General features: G+C 39.2%; 1 long non-coding RNA gene and 1 pseudogene across 1 annotated transcript; both read left to right on the forward strand.

Annotated features, from left to right (window-relative positions):
• The first annotated feature begins 1,235 nt into the window (after positions 1 to 1,235).
• LOC122139491 lies at positions 1,236 to 13,058 on the forward strand. The gene is made up of 4 exons (XR_006156345.1): positions 1,236 to 1,308; positions 2,242 to 2,298; positions 12,797 to 12,883; positions 12,991 to 13,058. It is a non-coding gene; the product is annotated as an uncharacterized LOC122139491 (long non-coding RNA).
• A 342-nt stretch (positions 13,059 to 13,400) lies between these two features.
• LOC109085126 lies at positions 13,401 to 17,036 on the forward strand (annotated as a pseudogene).
• The last annotated feature ends 2,764 nt before the right edge of the window (positions 17,037 to 19,800 follow it).

Genomic DNA, 19,800 nt, shown 5'->3' on the forward strand with positions numbered 1-19,800 from the left:
TTTTGTTTTCCGTTTGAGAGTTTCGTGTTCTGAGTTAAGTTTTGTATCGCCGTGTCTCCGAGTCTGACCTCGAGTGCCCGTTCAACTTCAACCAGCCCACAACTCCGCATTTAAGTAGCACTTGAAAATCTCGTAGATCACAATTGGCGCTGATATCGTAAGCCCTAAGTGCATCGTAAGGGGAATCGTGGCCTAATTGGTTGATAGTTTGCTCCTAACCCTAAGGTTGTGGTGTTTGCATCTCGGGCCGGTGCGCAACTACCACGTACTGAGGTGCCCTTGAGCAAGGCATCTACCCCCCAACTGCTCCCCGGTCTGCAGCTTTAATGATGCCCACTGCTCCAGGGTGTTTGGTCAACGGTTGCTGTGTGTGCTTCACTGCTGTGTGGTGTTGCACATTGGATTTGTTAAGTGCAGAGCACAATTCTGAGTATGGGTACACCATACGTTGGCATGTATGTCATGTGTCACTTTCACTGTCCCTTTTAAAGAAGACCCAATTATGAGGTCACCTTCAGGGACATCTGTCAATGACTTGCTGACTCTGCCACGAAAACCAGCAACGTAATTGGACATGTAAATAACGTCTCTATAGTAGATATTATACATAATAGTATATTATATATTTATCATATCAAGTATATTCTTGCACTATATATGCAATATAATATAATCAAATATTTTATTATATTATTATATTATACTTATATTTATATATATTATATTATTATTATATTATTATATATATTATATTATATTATATTATGTGTTTTTTCGAGGGTATTGTTTTAAATTTTTTTTTATTGCCGTTTTGGACCGTGTCTGCTTGCATATTTTAATCATTTTTGGTCAATCTCTTTAATGTATTTTCCCAGATTAGATCCATGGGAATGTATCTAAAGTAGCTATAATATTTTGTCATCATTAGTTTGTTTTAAGCAGTTAAAATGGCTCTTATACAACTTTGACTGACATATACTATCTATTATTTAGACAGTTAAAGTTTTAGGCGATTTTTGTGAGCTTTTGGGCTGGAAAAATCTTCCGTCTAATCTGGGCAACACTGCAGATGAGTTGGGACGCTGCAGATAACTTCTGCTTTCATTTTTCTACTGAAGGGAGTGTATTCTTTGAAATGGTGTTTGATATCTTCATTATTAAGCAAAATAAAGTGGTTTCGTTGCTGTTTCGAGTTGACTGTGGTTGATTTCAGCATTTCAGTCTAAACATTGTGTGTTTGAGTGAACTCTGTTTCTCGACTCTCAGGATCCGTTCAGCTGAATTATTAGTTTGTCATTTCCACATAGAGTAAGTGTTGGAGATCTCACTTTTCTGTCTGTTCAGCTTCATTACTTAAGTACACTTTTTGAGTATCTGTAATTAACTTGAGTAATATTTTTTTTTCTGGAAACTTATGGACTTTGGCTTCACTACATTTGAAAAGACAAATATACTTTTTCTTTTCTCTAAAAACGTGACTTTTTGTTAGACGCCTTTGATATCGACCTTATTTTTCCTGTAAAAAGCAGGGTGCAGTCGTCTGGCTTACGCTGTCATCTGCTTCCAGCTATTTTTTAGCTGAACAAAACAGCTCATTTTGCTGCTTGATAATACAAACTGGCTATCTTACCATATTATTGTAATGTATTATTTTTTATTATGAACACACTGGTTTGTTTTGCAAACAGTATTACTGTTTACTGCACTTTGATATTCTCGTTATTTTCCTACAGCGGCTAATGAACCGAAATTCTCGCACATTCACAGAAAATTGTTTTCTTCCGCTTTGAAAAATAAGGTGGATAAGTATGTATGGCTTTGTGAAGTGATTTGCCAGCATTTTTGAACACTGACCAGTTGCAAATGTGATATTTATTTACACCAAATTCAAATTATTATAAGTTAATATTGTGGTACATATTAGACACACTTTTGTTGTCTGACTCTGGCAATTTTTTTTTTTTAAATGAAAACATTACCCTATAAAGCCACAGAAGAACTGTTCTGTGTCTCCTAAACAAAACAAAATAGGTGTTTGATTTCAAGCAAACACTGCACAGACCGTTCTGTATATGCCCATCAAATTACTGTGAGAATGATTCTAAAATTTTGATGCAAAATAAATCTTGCTGTTACCAACTGTCTTTACAACTTTCACTTGTAATGGAGTAATATTTGACCAGCAGTATCTGTACTTTCACTCAAGTAAGGGAGTTGTGTACTTTGTCCATCTCTGTTCAGCTTCATCATGAATCACACACAAACACCCCGAGATGAAGATGTTTCTCCAGGATGCAGGTACTTTGAATACATATTATTAACCATAATAACAGCAAGACCATAAGACAGAAGATTAATTTATTGCTATTTTTTAAATTATTAGAACACAAATAATACAAATTTGTGATTTTATTTAAACATAACTTTTATTTTTGATTTTAATTTTTGTATCCCCATAAAAACCGATTGAAAACAGAATGCTTGTTTGACAATGTGTTACAACATTTTAGCTAAATTTTATAAAACATTTGTTGTAATATTGTTAAACAATAATGTGTATGATATATTTGCCTTCTGTATCATATTTGATACACAAAATTCTAGGGCCAATAAATGAATAACATGATTAGAACTTTGCTGATAAACCTGTTGTATTTACTTCATGCCCTCTGCTTGATAGTTCATGCTTTTTTTAAGCAAGTATTTTTGCTGTGAAATCTTTCATGATCTTTATAATGTAAATGTAAAAACAACTTTTATATTAGTAATAATTTAAGATGAACTTACTGGGCTGAACTAGCTTGGGTTTTCTTGATTATGCATTTATCATTTGTTTATGTTAAAAAAAGTTTTTTTTAAATTTTTTCATGTTAAAAAGAAAATGTCGAAACTGACACAACAGGCTTTTGAGGAAGGTTTTATTTGTGTGTCTCTCAGTCATCACTGAATTGCAATGGAATTGCATATATGAGCCATAAAAACCTGATGCTTGAAATACAATACTAAACAAAAACACATATGCAAACTATTAGGCCTATAATTTTGTACATTTTTATATGTGTTTTTGTTGATAAGCTTATTTCATAGATACATATACTTACAGTACATGGGCGACACTAGGGAGGTTATTGTTGGTTGTTATTGAGTGTGAGAATCATCAAAAAGCACCCCCACAGATTTTTTTTTCTGGAATCAGTTATATACATGCTATAGCCTATTGTATTAAATAATTAAGATTATAATAAAAAAAAACATTAGACTCAATAACGACCTGATTTGCAGCTGTCACACATTTCGTAATGTCATTGCAGCATTTTATTAAAAAAATGGAGTGCTTACTTGTGCTAAGTATGCCTGCCTCCGACTAAATATTTTCTAGTCAGCTGGTTGCAAGTTATATTAAATTGATTAATGTAATATATTAAACCATCCTTTAATATATATAGCCAGGCGTATAGGCTTTAGGCTATTCCGCGCACAAGCTTGCACATAAAAGCAATTGCCACAAAAGCACCGGCAAAGTGATTATGAACGTGACGGAGGAAAAGATGACATTTTAATTATTTAATAATAATCTAGTGCTTTTCGAGTCAGTGTCGGTGGAGCACAGATGTAACTGTGTTAAAGAAGATGTGCTGCTCAGATCTAGAAGTGCTTTTTTATCAACTGCAAGGCGTTATATTCGCTGCGGGGAGTTTCACTCGTTCATTCTGGTGAGCGTTTACATCCCTCCCGCAAGCGCACGTAAGCCTGGCTTTACAGAAACTCGCTGACCAGATCACAGAGACAGAACAACAACACCCGGACTCTGTTTTAATCATTCTTGGGGACTTTAATAAAGCCAATCTCTCCCGTGAACTGCCAAGATACAGACAGCACATCACATGTCCCACCAGAGACAGTAATATATTGGATCATTGTTACACCACAATAAAGGATGCAAATCACTCTGTTCCACGAGCAGCTTTGGGACTGTCTGATCACTGTCTGGTTCATCTTATACCAACCTACAGGCAAAAACTTAAATCTGCTAAACCTGTAGTAAAGACTATAAGAGATGGACCAACGAAACAGAGCAGGATTTACAAGCTTGTTTTGACCTCACTGATTGGAGTTTTTGAAGCTGCTACCACCGATCTGGACGAACTCACAGAGACTGTAACATCCTATATTAGTTTTTGTGAGGATATATGTATTCCTACCAGGACTTATTTAACATTCAACAACGATAAGCCATGGTTTACAGCAATACTCAGACATCTTCGTCAGGCCAAAGAGGATGCCTACAGAAATGGGGACAGAGTCTTGTATAATAAGGCCAGAAACACACTGAAAAAAGAGATTAGAGAGGCTAAAAAGACCTACGCTAAAAAGTTGGAAGACCAGTTTACTTCATACGACTCAACTTCAGTATGGAAAGGACTGAGAGCCATTACAACAACTACAAGACACCATCCCCCTGCACTGAGGCTAATCAACGACTTGCTAACAACCTGAATGAGTTTTATTGTAGATTTGAAACACCCCACACCCATTCTGACCAGCTCCCTACACAACCATTTACACCTCCTGCAATCCACCTCTCCCCAACTCCTGCACTTCAAATCAGTGAAAACGATGTGCGCCAGGTCTTCAGGAAGAACAAAAGAAGAAAATCACCAGGCCCAGATGGTGTTACACCAGCCTGTCTGAGAACCTGTGCTGACCAATTGGCCCCCATCTTTTCACAGATCTTCAACAGATCTCTGGAGTTGTGTGAAGTGCCATCCTGCTTCGAACGCTCCACCATCATCCCCGTTCCAAAAAGGAAAACCCAAGATAACAGGACTTAACGACTACAGACCTGTGGCTCTAACGTCTGTTGTCATGAAGTAATTTGAAAAAAAACTGGTTCTGGCTTATCTGAAGGACATCACTGGACCCTTACTGGACCCCCTGCAGTTTGCTTACCGAGCAAACAGGTCCATGGATGATGCAATCAACATGGGAGTGCACTTTATCCTGCAACATCTGGACAAAACAGGGGACTTATGTGAGGATCCTGTTTGTGGACTTTAGTTCGGCTTTCAACACACCATCATCCCAACAGCCCTCCAGACCAAACTGACCCAGCTCTCTGTTCCTAGCTCTATATGTTGGTGGATCACCAGCTTTCTGACAGATAGGCAACAGCTAGTGAGACTGGGGAAATTCATGTCAAACAGCTGCTTCACTAACACTGGTGCCCCTCATGGATGTGTTCTCTCCCCACTGCTCTTCTCACTGTACACCAATGACTGCACCTCCAAAGACCCCTCTGTCAAGCTCCTGAAGTTTGCAGATGACACTACAGTCATCGGCCTCATTCAGGACGGTGACGAGTCTGCTTACAGACAAGAGGTTGAGCAGCTGGCTATCTGGTGCAGTCTTAACAACCTGGAGCTGAACACTCTCAAAACAGTGGAGATGATCGTGGACTTCAGGAGAAACCCCCCTGCACTCCCCCCACTCACCATCATGAACAGCACTGTGGCTGCAGTGGTGGAGTCATTCAGATTCCTGGGGAACCACCATCTCTCAGGACCTGAAGTGGGACAATCACATTGACTCCATTGTTAAAAAAGGCCCAACAAAGGTTGTACTTCCTTCGCCAGCTGAGGAAGTTTAACCTGCCACAGGAGCTGCTGAAACAGTTCTACTCAGCCGTCATTGAGTCTGTCCTGTGCACTTCAATAACTGTCTGGTTTGGTTCAGCTACAAAATCAGACATCAGAAGACTACAGAGAACGGTTCGGACTGCTAAAAGGATTATTGGTGCTGCCCTGCCCACCCTTCAAGAACTGTATACATCCAGAGTGAGGAAAAGGGCTCAGAAAATCACTCTGGATCCCTCTCATCCAAGTTACCCCCTTTTTGAACTTTTTGCCATCTGGCCGGCGCTTCAGAGCCGCAAATACAAGGACAGTCAGGCACAAGAACAGTTTCTTCCCCCAGGCAATCTACCTCATGAACAGTTAAATGTTCACCACTTATGCAAAAAATGTGCAATATTCTTATATTTATTTGTTACCCCTCCATCCAAGTACATCTCTGCATCTTACTCTATTCTAATCCATTGTCATCTATAGCACAACTGTTCATACCATTTATTTGCAATTTGTTTTTTTGTTTTTTTGTTGTTGTTGTCTCTGTGTACTGGAAGCTTATGTCACTAAAACAAATTCCTTGTCTGCGTAAGCATACTTGGCAATAAAGCTGTTTCTGATTCTGATTCTGAAAGAGGAAGTTGGCGAATGCCGACTCTGACTCACCATTGTCACACCCCTGTGGACTGTTGATCGTGGTTTCTCCCTCTGTGTCCTTATTTTGTTGTTCCTGTTCTCATTATTAGTTAATCAGATCATTGTTCTCACATATCTGCCCCTCATGATCTGCCTTATATCAGTTCCTGTCTCTTGTATTCTAGTTTGTTGGTTATTATGGATGTTACCCTGTGCGTGTGTGCCTACCCTGTCTGGATTACCTGTTGTAGATTTATTAAAATATTATTGTATTCTTTGTCTTCGTCATCCTGCCTGATCTCTAACAAACCAACTGTGACAGAATAACCGACCACAAAAAAAGGTTTGTGTGGCGCCCCTCCTTTCCGTTTTCTTTCCACTTTTTCCCAGTGGTTTATTGTTCAGTCATGGATTATTTAAAGAGGTCATATGATGCTGGTAAAAAGACCATTATTTTTTTCTATTTGGTGTAATGAAATGTGGTTTAAGCTTCAAAAAACAGATTATTTTCCACATACTGTACATTATTGTTTCTCCTCTATGCCCCGCCTTCTGAAACGCATCGATTTTTACAAGGCTTATCGTTCTGAAAAGTGAGGTGTGCTCTGATTGGCCAGCTATCCAGTGCATTGTGATTGGCCGAATACCTCAAGCATGTTCAAGTTTATTTGTATATCGCTTTTTACGATACAAATCATTGCAAAGCAACTTTACAGAAAATTAAGTTTCTACAATATTTAGTAGTAGCTTATCAGTGATGACTGTCAGTTTATATGCATACAGCAGAAATGTTAGGGAAAAAAAATCAATAAAAAACGTAAACAAACAGACGATTAACACTATTAACAGCAATTATGCAATCAAACTTATGGCAAAATGTGGTAGTTATGTATGCTGTTTCATGGTTAGCATCATCTGAGGTCCTCTGAGGGGTTGGCATTGTCTCTTCTCAGGTGATCTGGATCTAGACTGGAGTTTATGTAAATCCCGTGGCAAAATTGAGAAACAAATAGAGACATAATTAGCGTAGCTGCTGTTCCATCCTAGTAAAATTAATTAGTTTAACCCAAACTAAAGAATGATAATGCGCATTTGATCAGATATAACTGCAGTCCAAAATTATGAGATGCATTATTTGAATGCTTGGCCAAAGAGATGTATTTTTAATCTAGATTTAAACAGAGAAAGTGTGTCTGAACCCCGAACATTATCAGGAAGGCTATTCCAGAGTTTGGGAGCCAAATGTGAAAAAGCTCTACCTCCTTTAGTGGACTTTGCTTTTCTAGGTACTACCAAAAGTCCAGCGTTTTGTGACCTTAGGGAGCGTAATGTATTGTAGCGTGGGAGAAGACTAGTTAGGTACGCAGGAGCTAAACCATTAAGGGCCTTATAAGTAAGTAATAATATTTTGTAACTGATACGGAACTTAATAGGTAGCCAGTGCAAAAACTGTAGTATTGGGGTAATATGATCATATTTTCTTGACCTGGTAAGGACTCTAGCCGCTGAATTTTGGACTACCTGAGCTGTAGCTTGTTTATTGAGGATGCAGGACAACCACCTAGCAGTGCATTACAATAGTCCAGTCTAGAGGTCATGAATGCATGAACTAGCTTTTCTGCATCAGAAACAGGTAACATGTTTCGTAGCTTGGCAATGTTTCTAAGATGGAAGAATGCTGTTTTTGTAACACGGGAAATATGATTTTCAAAAGACAAGTTGCTTTCTAATATAACACCCAGATTTTTGACTGTAGAGGAAGTAACAGTACATCCGTCTAGTTGCAAATTGTAATCTACGAGATTCTGTGTAATGTCTTTTGGTCCAATAAGTAATATCTCTGTCTTATCTGGATTTAATAGGAGAAAATTATTGGTTATCCAATTTTTTACATTTTTAACACACTCTGTTAGCTTTTGATAATTTAGAAGTTTCATCTGGTCTTGTTGAGATATATAGTTGAGTATCATCAGCATAACAGTGAAAACTAATCCCATATTTTCTAATAATATTACCAAGGGGCAACATGTATATTGAAAATAGCAGAGGACCTAGGACAGATCCTTGTGGCACTCCATATTTTACTGGTTATAAATGAGATGACTCCCCATTTATATAACAAAGTGGTAGCGATCGGCCAGGTAGGATCTTAACCATCTTAAAGCCTGCCCTTGAATACCTGTATAGTTTTGTAATTGATCTATGAGTATACCATTATCTATGGTGTTGAACGCAGCACTAAGATCAAGTAAAACTAGCAATGAGATGCAGCCTTGGTCTGACATGTGATGGAAATGGCATGTGACAGAAATGTTATGCCCCTTAACATATTGTGATGCCCTGTCCGGCCGCCGGAGCAAAGAGACATAAACATTAAAACACATTATAAACATGATATGAACATGATTTCTAGTCATGTCCTCTTTTGGAATGCCAAACAAAGTAGTTTTGCTTTCACAACGAAACAGCATCACACACACCGCAGCCTTGAGTGAGTGAAGGCCAGAGGCCTAGAGTGAGCCGCGGTCTAGAGTGAGCGGAGGCCAGCTTGAGTGAGCAGAGGCAGGCGGCTTGACAATGGCGCGGCCGGCGGATTGTACAAAGGAGCGTCTGTTGGGCTTGCGGCAACCACATGTGACGACCCTGGGCTGGACTCCGCTTTGTCCACGGTGATAGCTGATCCAGCAATCAACAGTGCAAAGTTGTATTTCCTCAGTGACCAGCACGGATCAGTTCCAGGCATGATGAAGCGGATATCGTCCTCTTTGGAAGGCCAAACAAAGTAGTTTTGCTTTCATGGTGAAACACACAGCGTCTATATGACATGGTGGCGGCGGCAACAATAATACTACAACGAGAATAACAGGTACACCTTCTTTCTTTACGTGAACATCTGGGCGGCGTTAAGCAAATCTTCCCACATCGTGACGTAGAGAGATGTGGGGGGCGTGTCAGAACAAGCCATTTTAGGGGGGTGTGGACAAATCTTAACTTTTATAAAGAATATCTCTTTGGAATTGAGACTTTAGTCTTTGCAACTTTACAGATCTTCTTTATGCACCAAGAGCTTGTAAAACTCCAAAGAGAAAGGAAAAATTTAAATTGCATCATATGACACCTTTAAAAGATCTCCTTCAACTCGGCCAGCATCCAGATGTTCTAATCCTGCTGTCGGAGCAGAAGAAGATGCCTCTTGAGGACCACTCGGCGATCTGTGCAGAGATCGCCAATCATTCCAGCAACCTGGACATCAGCCTCTGCAGATTCTACCTGGCAAGCCTCAACGAGGAAAGAGAAGAACACGGCTGTCTGGAGGTGGACCTCAGGAATCATTCGTCGCCTTTGTGGAGTGGGTGCTGGTGAGCAACAAATCACCTATGACCATCGGACCCACTGAGGAGCATCTCATCAGTCCCACTCCAGAACCATGGATGTGGAAATCAGGAGCTGCGTGATCTTGGTCTGCTCTGGAGGCCTTCTCCATCACCGACACCCACTGCTGCGTCTCGCCTACAGCGGAGGTGCCACAAGCGGCATGAGAGGAAGCAGAAGAGGGGTAAATGTGGAGGTATCCGGGCTAGGCTAACGGCTAACCCACACAAGCCAGCTATCCCCACCATTGTACTGGCTAACGTACGCTCTTTGGACAATAAACTAGACTACATCCGATTACTACGCTCGACTCAGAGAACTGTAAGAGACTGTTGTGTTTTTGTGTTCACAGAAACATGGCTCAACAACAACATTAAAGACTGGGCCATCCAGCTCGACCAGCTGACATGCTATCGAGCGGACAGAGTCCTCGTCGTGGGAGGTAAATCACGCGGTGGCAGGCTTTGTGTTTACATCAATGATGCGTGGTGCTGTGATGCTGTTGTGGTCTGCAAACACTGCTCACCCTGGTGGAGTTTATGATTATTAAGTGCCGTCCGTTCTATCTACCGAGGGAATATACAGCCATACTGCTCGTTGCTGTTTACATTCCTCCCTGCTCCAACATCAACAACAGGAGTGAGGGAAACTAAATGAACTGTACCAGCACAACAATAAGCAGCAGAGAGCCCACCCTGATGCTTTTCTCATCTTTGCTGGGGATTTCAACCACGCAGACTTAAAGAGTGTGTCCACAAAAATACACCAACACATTAACTTTCCACAAGAGGTAAAAACGTTTTGGATTTTGTTTACACCACCCAGAAAGGAGCTTACAAAGCCCTCCCTCTCACCCACCTTGGTGCCTCAGACCACATCACTGTCATGCTAATGCCTGCACACACACCACTCATTAAAGTTGCCAAACCAGTTCACAAACAGATACAAATGTGGCCTGAAGGGTCATCAGAGGCTCTTTACCACTGACTGGAATATGTTTAAGCAGGCAGCCACATACAATAACTCCACAGACCTCCAAGAGTACTCATAGACTGTCACTGCCTACATCACCAAGTGTATTGATGATGTAACAGTCACAATGACCATCTCTGTCCAGGCGAACCAGAAGCTGTGAGATGACAGGGGAGGGCTACAGACTCCTGAAGACGAATAACGCTGCCTTCAGAGCTGGAGATGAGGGGGGCCTGAGAACAGCTAGGGCCAACCTATCCTGAGGCATCATAGAGGCTAAGAGACAGTACTCCAGGAGGATAGCCCATCGATTCAGCGACAGCAGAGACACTCAGAGCCTGTGGCAGGGGATACAGACCATTACGGACTACAAGCCCCCACTGCGGACCTGTGATAGCACAATCTCCCTGCTGAACATCTCCCATCCTGCTTCAATGACTACCGTCCAGTTGCACTTACCCCTATTCTCATGAAGTGCTTTGAACGGCTAGTCATGCACCACATTAAGTCTGCCCTCCCCCCTCCCTGGACCCCTTCCAGTTTGCATATCGGTCCAACCACTCGACCAATGATGCCATCGCCTTTGAACACTGGGACCCCCAAGGATGTGTGCTGAACCCCCTCCTCTTCACACTGCTGACCCACGACTGCACACCTTCACACAACTCCAACCTCTTTATTAAGTTTACGGATGACATGACTGTGGTATGTCTCATTAGCAACAGAGATGAGAAAAACTACAGGAGCGAGGTGAGTCGCCTGGCCAGGTGGTGCAGTGACAACAATCTCTCTGTGAATGTTTAGAAGATGACGGAGATTGTTGTTGACTTCAGGAGAGTGCACACTCAGCATGCTCCTCTGACCATCAGACAGTGACTGTGGAGAGAGTGAGCAGCACCAAGTTCCTGGGTGTGCAAATCTCAGAGGACCTCTCCTGGACCGACAACACTGCAGCACTGGCCAAGTAATCACAGCAGCGTCTCTACTTCCTCCGCAAACTGAGAAGAGCCAGAGCCCCAGCCCCCATCATGTGCACCCTTTTACAGAGGCACCATCAAGAGCATACTGACCAGCTGCATCACTGTGTGGTATGGCGCCTGCAACGTGTCCTGCCAGAAGACTCTGCAACGCGTAGTGAGAGCAGCTGAGAAGATCGTTGGTGTCTCCCTCCCCTCCCTCCAGGACATTTATGGAAACCGTCTCACTCGTAAAGCCCTCTGCATTGCAGGTGATCCCACTCACCCGTCACACAACTTCTTCAGTCTGCTGCTATCAGGGAGGAGACTGCGGAGTCTCCAGGCCAGGACCAGCAGACTGAAGGACAGCTTCATTCATCAGGCTGTCAGGAAGTTGAACTCCCTCCCGACCTTGCCCCCTCCCCCTCCCCATTTTCCCCAGGCACCATTGAACTCTGAACCTCAGTCCCCCCCCCCCCCTCCACACACCCCCCTACCCCCACCCTGGGACCTGCACAAGACACTTTGTACAGCATTGGTCTGCTCACTACCTCATTCAGCAGTTTAACTGACCTCATTCAACTACCTCTTTTGTCAGTTTAAATAAAGGACTGCTCTCTGAGATTTTTGACACTTTAATCAGACTGAATAAGCTCTTTTTGCACTACAATCATTATATCTGCACTGTTTACTTCACTGGTTTTTGCACTCTATCTGCCATGTGCCTTGTGCTGCCTTTTGTATAGTTGTACTATATATTTTATTATCTGTGCTTAATTTTCTACTGTTAGTGTTATCTGTATGCACCAGGGTTTGAGGGTAATGCAATTTCAATTCTCTGTATGTACGTACTGTACATGTGGAAGAATTGACTATAAATCAGACTTGACTTGACTTGACTTATGGCAGACAGTTTATGAAAGAACTTTAGTTTATGGTTTCTGTATCAACATAGTAAAGATCAAATATATATTTTTTTTTAAATCAAAAGTTAATATTAATACAGAAATTCAAAGGATTCTTTTTTTTATAGTTCAGTTCATCAAAAGAGATCAGAACTAGAGCCCAGCTGTGTGTCTATGATGAGTAATGAGTCTATAGGTCATCCACAACATTTCAGACACAATATTTAATTAACAGACAGAATTAAAATATTTTATGGCATTTTTATGGCATGTGATTATTTTATTATTTCATCTGAAATTTTAATATTTGCTCACACACTCTCTGTTATAGTTCAATTCATCAGAAAAAATCAGAACCAAAGCCCAGCTGTGTGTCTCTGAGGAGTGATGAGTCTATAGGTCATCCACCAAATCTCAGGTACAAAATTTCATCAACAGACAAAACTGAGGTATTTTTTATGGCGTTGTATCATGTGATTATTTCCTCTGATATGTCAATAATTGCTCACACACTCTCTGTTATAGTTCAGTTCACCAGAAGAAATCAGAAGCAGAGCCCAGCTGTGTGTCTCTGAGGAGTGACGCTTCTTTGGATCATCCATTCGATTCGTCAAATTCTAAGAGTGATGACACAAAGGTTTAACCTTAAGTATTACATTGTTTTATAAAAAAAAAATATGTTTATAGTAAGATATTTTAAAATAAACTGTCATTATTATACAGCATTATAATAAATTAAATATGAGCAGAAGTCTGGTTAGGAAATGCAGTAAATCTAATGGCAATGACCAGATATAGAGCACAGAGTAGTAGTAGAATTATTTAAATATTTACATGTATTTAAAAGGATTTTTTTTTTTTTTTTTTTTACAGTTCAGACCTTGAGCAGGTGCTTTTTTAATAAAGTCACAACTGTTATTATGGTAATGAGAAAAATGTCACCAATGTCAGAGTGTTTGATTCTTTATTCAAGGTCAATCCTGCAACACAGATTAGTAACAAAACCCATCTGTAAGAAATATGACGAGTCTATGAATCAACCACAAGACAGCACGTATCCTGGTGTGAGGTAAACTGTGGGATTTTTTAATGCAGTGCATCGTCACACATTACTCAAATACATCTTAAATTACTGGCACATTTCATAAACCCTATGATATGTTCAGTGTCTCACAAACACAGAAAACAAAAAGACATTTTGCTCTGTACATTTACCTCTGTAGCTCATGTAATAATGTGGAATTTTAATTTTCCAGCCATGAAGTCCTCAACATGTTTAGATTAAATCTGATGAAGAAGTTTGAGCGTCTGTATGAGGGAACAGCGATGCAGAGAAACCCAACACTGCTGAATGAGATCTACACAGAGGTCTACATCACAGAGAGTGAGAGTGGAGAGATCAGTAATGAGCATGAGGTGAGACAGATTGAGACACAGTCCAGGAGAGCAGCAACAGAGGACACAGCCATCAAATGCAGTGACATCTTTACACCTTTACCTGGACAAGACAAAGCCATTAGAACTGTGCTGACAAAGGGAGTCGCTGGCATTGGAAAAACAGTCTCTGTGCAGAAGTTCATCCTGGACTGGGCTGAAGGGAAAGAGAATCAGGATGTCCAGCTCATATTTCCACTTCCTTTCAGAGAAATCAATCTGATGAAGGAAAAAACACTCAGTCTTTCAGATCTTCTTCATGTGTTTTTCCCTGAAACTAAAGAAATGGAAATATGCAGTGATGAATATAAAGTGTTGTTCATCTTTGATGGTCTGGATGAGTGTCGTCTGTCTCTGGACTTTAAGAGTGATGTGAAACTGTGTAATATATCTGAATCAGCCTCAGTGGATGAGCTACTGATGAACCTCATTGTGGGGAATCTGCTTCCCTCTGCTATCATCTGGATCACCTCCAGACCAGCAGCAGCTGATCTCGTCCCCCTCTGAGTGTGTCCATCGAGTGACAGAGGTACGAGGCTTCAATGAGCCACAGAAGGAGGAATACTTCAGGAAGAGAATCAGAGATCAGAGTCTGGCCGACAGGATCATCTCACACCTGAAGTCATCAAGGAGTCTCTACATCATGTGCCACATCCCAGTCTTCTGCTGGATCTCAGCCGCTGTTCTGGAGAAGATGTTGAGTCCAGCAGAGAGTGGACAGATTCCCAAGACTCTCACTCAGATTTACACACACTTCCTGATCCTTCAGACCAACATCAAACATGAGAAGGACTATGAGAAGAAGGTGACCGATGAAGACATGATCCTCAAACTGGGGAAAGTGGCTTTTCAGCAGCTTGTGAAAGGAAACCTGATCTTCTACGAGGAAGACCTGAGAGAGTGTGGCATTGATGTCACAGAAGCATCAGTGTACTCAGGATTGTGCACTCAGATCTTCAGAGAGGAGTTTGGCTTGTATCAGGGGAAAGTCTTCTGCTTTGTTCATCTGAGCATTCAGGAACATCTAGCAGCTCTATATGTGCACCTCTCCTCTACAAACTAACAACAGAAATGTGATTGACCACTCACCAAACAGAGGTTGTGGTCTAAAATGAAGTACTGGTTTCAACTCAGTTCATCAGAACATGTTTCATTATCTGAGCTGCATCAGAGAGCTGTGGATGAGGCTCTACAGAGTAAAAATGGACATCTGGATCTTTTCCTGCGGTTCCTTCTGGGTCTGTCAGTAAATTCTCATCAGATTCTCCTACAACGAATACTGACACTGAAAAGCAGCAGCTCTGACAGCAATGAGAAAACAGTTGAGTACATCAAGGAGAAGATCAGGACCATTGACTCTCCAGAGAAATCCATCAATCTGTTCCACTGTCTGAATGAACTGGGTGATCGTTCACTAGTGGAGGAAATACAACAGTATCTGAAATCTGGGAATTTAAGTGAAGTCAAACTCTCTTCATCTCAGTGGTCAGCTTTAGTTTTTTTGTTGTTGACATCAGAAGAGGAAATGAATGAGTTTAAATTTTAGTAAATTTCTTAAAGGGAAGAATAATCCTGAAAATGTGAAAGTTCTTCAGAAGTTGCTACCTGTGATTAAAGAATCCAGATCAGTTCAGTAAGTATCAATGAGAACAGTCACTTCGTTGATAAAAAAGAAAATCAAAGTTAAAGGCTCATAAATCTTAAGTACTTTAGGTATTATTTTAGTGGTCGACATTTTGATGTGTTCAATATAGTAAAAGTTTTCTTTGGGCATTCAAACTAATTCTGAGAAGTTGCATATAAATAATTCAGGTTTTCCAGTTAAAAATGTTAAAATTAACATAAAGAAGGAATTTAAATATTTCTCATCTGGCATAAAAGGCCAAGCAGAAATCAAGAGCAAACCAAACAAGTGAAGAAGCAGCTCATATATACAGCAGCTAAAATCTCCTCAAATCTGATGAATCAGTTACTTAACACACACTTTTGAAGATAACAATTGAAGTCTACAAATTAGTTATTAATTATGATTGTTACATATATATATATATATATATATATATATATATATATATATATATATATATATATATATATATATATATATATATAATAATTATTGTTGTTTGTGTTTTTTTTGAGTTTTGACATTTTACAGAAGGCCATCTGGAATGACAAGAGCTAGATTTAAACTTAAATTAAAGCACATGAACTATCTGCCAGTTCACAGTCCAGCATGTGGATTTTTTTATAAAAACATGTTTTAAACCAGTTAGAAGTTGACATTACATTAATTTCATTTTTTACTCAATAACATACAATTGTGTGTGTGTGTGTGTGTGTGTGTGTGGGTGTGGTGTGTGTGTATATATATATATGTATGTATGTATGTATGTATGTGTGTATATATTGGTATTGCAAGTTGTTGTTCATTACTGCTGTGATGTTGTTTGATTGCTTTTTTTTTTATAGCTGTTTTCACATGTATGATTTTCATCTCTCCACAGGTTGAGTAATTGTGGCGTCACAGATGAAGGTTGTGCTGCTCTGGCTTCAGCTATGAGATCAAACCCCTCACACCTGAGAAACCTGAGTCTGTCTGAGAATAAATTAGGAGATTCAGTGAAGCTGCTTTCTGATGTACTACAGAATCCTCACTGTAAACTAAAGATACTGTGGTTAAATCATATATGACTCACACATGCTAGTGAATAGTGTCCATCTATTAAAGCAGATTTTGCACAAAATAAAGATATAGTGCAGATAATGAACATTATTTAACCTGCTTGAATGAGACTTTTGGATGTTTATGAATCGTGATTTATGTTCTATGACATTTTAGGTCTCAGTCCAATGATCCATCAAACATTGATTTGTGCTTTCATTTTGTTCATTTTCTTTAATAATGGATTCACTGCTAAACTGATCTGATCTGAGAGAGTAAAGAGTGTGTCATTGTTCTCTACAGGTTGAGAGATTGTGGCATCACAGATGAAGGTTGTGCTGCTCTGACTTCAGCTCTGAGATCAAACCCCTCACACACTGAGAGAACTGAAATCTGTCTGGAAATAAACTAAGAGATTCAGTGAAGCTGCTTTCTGATGTACTACAGGATCCTCGCTGTAAACTGGAGATACTGTGGTAAGATTATTTATGACTCACTGATGAAACACATTTTAAAATAAAAATGAAGTGTTCCGCTCAGCTTTTTAGTATTAAAATAAACAGCATTGCAAAAGTAATTGGTTCTGATGTTCAATGTAGTTTAAATGTTGATTATATCTGCATTTGTTACAGAAGCAATTACATAAATACCATCAAGTAAAAAATCCAACTTAAGATAAACAAAATAGAGTCTTAATAATACAGAACGGTTACAATTTCTGACCAACAGAAACTGTCTGTATGCATTTCTGTCAACACTGGTGTTCATACAGATCCCGATCCGATACCAGTGCAGGTTTTTTTTTAATCCATGTAGAAGTTGTATATCTCTTTGTGTGGAACTGATAATCACTCTTTCACAATCAACTAAATCCAGACTAATTCATTATAGAAAAATAAATAATAATAAAAATTAATATAAAAAATATATATAAACTAGTTTAGTGGATAATTCAGCAGCTAATAATTTATTCAAAAAATCAGTGCACAATAATTTAATAAATCCATATATATATATATATATATATATATATCTATATATATATATATATATATATATATATATATATATATATATATATATATAAAATAAAATACAAACCTTATTTAGTGGGGAACAAATAAAGTGTAGCACAAAATCTGGTAAAATGTTTACACATTACTATTTGTATTGTTATAAAATCCATTCATTTAAAACAACATATTTATATATAAATATATACTATGAAAAGAAAAGACATTTCTTTAAAATTTATTTTTTAATAAGGAAACAACAAATGATGGATAGGACAAAATAAATACAGTGCAGCACAAAGCACTTACAGTAATGCACATCTGGTGCACAGAATGATGCACTTGAAGCAAACACGGAGTCATAGCGCTGACCTTTTGACCTTTCCCCTCCCCCCACACGGCAACCCACATCACAACCACCCAAGCCCGTGTTGACCCCGTGACCTGTTAACCCCCTGGGGTCGAAGCCCACATTGGTGCAGTCTGTCTCGTATTTACTTGATGACCGTTAAAAGATCTAAAAATACTCTGTCAGTTTTGATTGTACAGATAAGAATAATGTATTGTTTCAAAATACAAAGCATAATAACAAAACTATGTGCTTTTGTAAAATAAAGAAAATATACAGGGTGTGTTCTCTGTCTTCTCAGTCTCTGTCACCTCTCTTCGCAGACACATAAATTAAAACAACCTGAAATCTCTGTGAATACTTGTCTCAAAGAGACTAGATATATATGTATAGAAAGCTTGAAATGTTTACTTTTAAATGTAAGTCTCATCCATAACAAATATTCTCTGTTACAGTAATCCGTATGAAACCAACATGATGAGTTTTTTTTTTGTCCAGTTTTTTTCCAGGTCTCAACTCATTAGCACTAATGCAGTCAGTCACGCCGGATGTAACCGTGTGATTTGAAATATTTGGCTTTATAGTCATTATTGTCCCAAAACACAATCCTAAGTTAGTTTTCACACAGGATCATTTTCACTGATTCAAGCAGTCTGTGTAAACATATGCAGCTAATTCTGTTTTTAAGGTCGTAAATATCCCACACATACCTCTGTTAGTTTCTCAGGGTCTCTCGTTATTTAAAAACGGTAACAGTTAATAAACAAATTGTAGACTTTGGTCTGTATATTTAATTTCCATATTATAGTTTTTTGTTTCTTCTAACTACTCGGCCGGCTCTCTGCCCTTACAATTGCAATTAATCACATCCAAAAAAAAAGTTTTGTTTACATAATGTTATGTATGTGGCCTGTGTATATTTATTACATACATGTAAATACAAACACATGCATGCATACATTTAAGAACAATATGTTGTGTTTATATTGTTTAAATATATTTATATATATATACTAGTGGTGGGCATAGATTAATTTTTTTTTAATCTAGATTAATCTCACTGTAATCTCGGAATTAATCTAGATTAATCTAGATTAAAATTGCTCATTTGAATTCTGCCGATAGGCATTCAAATTATGTTCAATAAGATGTACTTGTTAGTACTGATAAGAGCTGTGCTGCACCTCAAACATTGTAGTTTTGAGGACAACTCTTCCCCTGCGCTGCATTGCTTGGCCCGGCATCTTCTGCATTAGCTAAGGGATGCTTTGCATTTAGGTGGTACTTGAGACTGGGAAGAACTCCTACAGTAAAACTAATTCCGCATTGCACAACGTTGCAAAAACAACCTTACGCCTGTTTGCACACATACTCCGTCTGCAGTGCGTGAAGGTATGCGTTGCATTTTTTTTTTTGACGCACCCATGTAACGGATCTCCAGCGTTCACCGCGGTTTGTGGTCCGTCAGTGCGTTCCAGAGCGGTGCGTGCGCTGCGAGCAGTGCAGCGATCTTTTACGTACTGAGTCCTATTTTTGCGGTGGCTGCATTGCGCTGAAGTAAAGTGACAGCGCATTGTTCGCGGTTAAAATTAACATTATTTGACAACGGAAATTGCAGTAATTTCACAATAAAATTGCGTTACTCTCAGTCTCCGGTGCATACAGATAACATTAACATTAAAGCCTAAAAAAATAACTAGATCAAATATAAAATGTAGATACAATTATACAATAAGGGATTTATAAAAAAAAAACATATAAAAAGACATATAATAAAAATAAAAGTTAAAAAAAAAGTTAAATAAAGCAGTGCAAGGTAAATGACAGATATAGTGCAAATCAATGAAGTTAACAACAGTGCAGTTAAAAGATTT

This window comes from Cyprinus carpio, chromosome B13, assembly GCF_018340385.1.
Source record: "Cyprinus carpio isolate SPL01 chromosome B13, ASM1834038v1, whole genome shotgun sequence".
Classification (NCBI taxonomy): domain Eukaryota; kingdom Metazoa; phylum Chordata; class Actinopteri; order Cypriniformes; family Cyprinidae; genus Cyprinus; species Cyprinus carpio.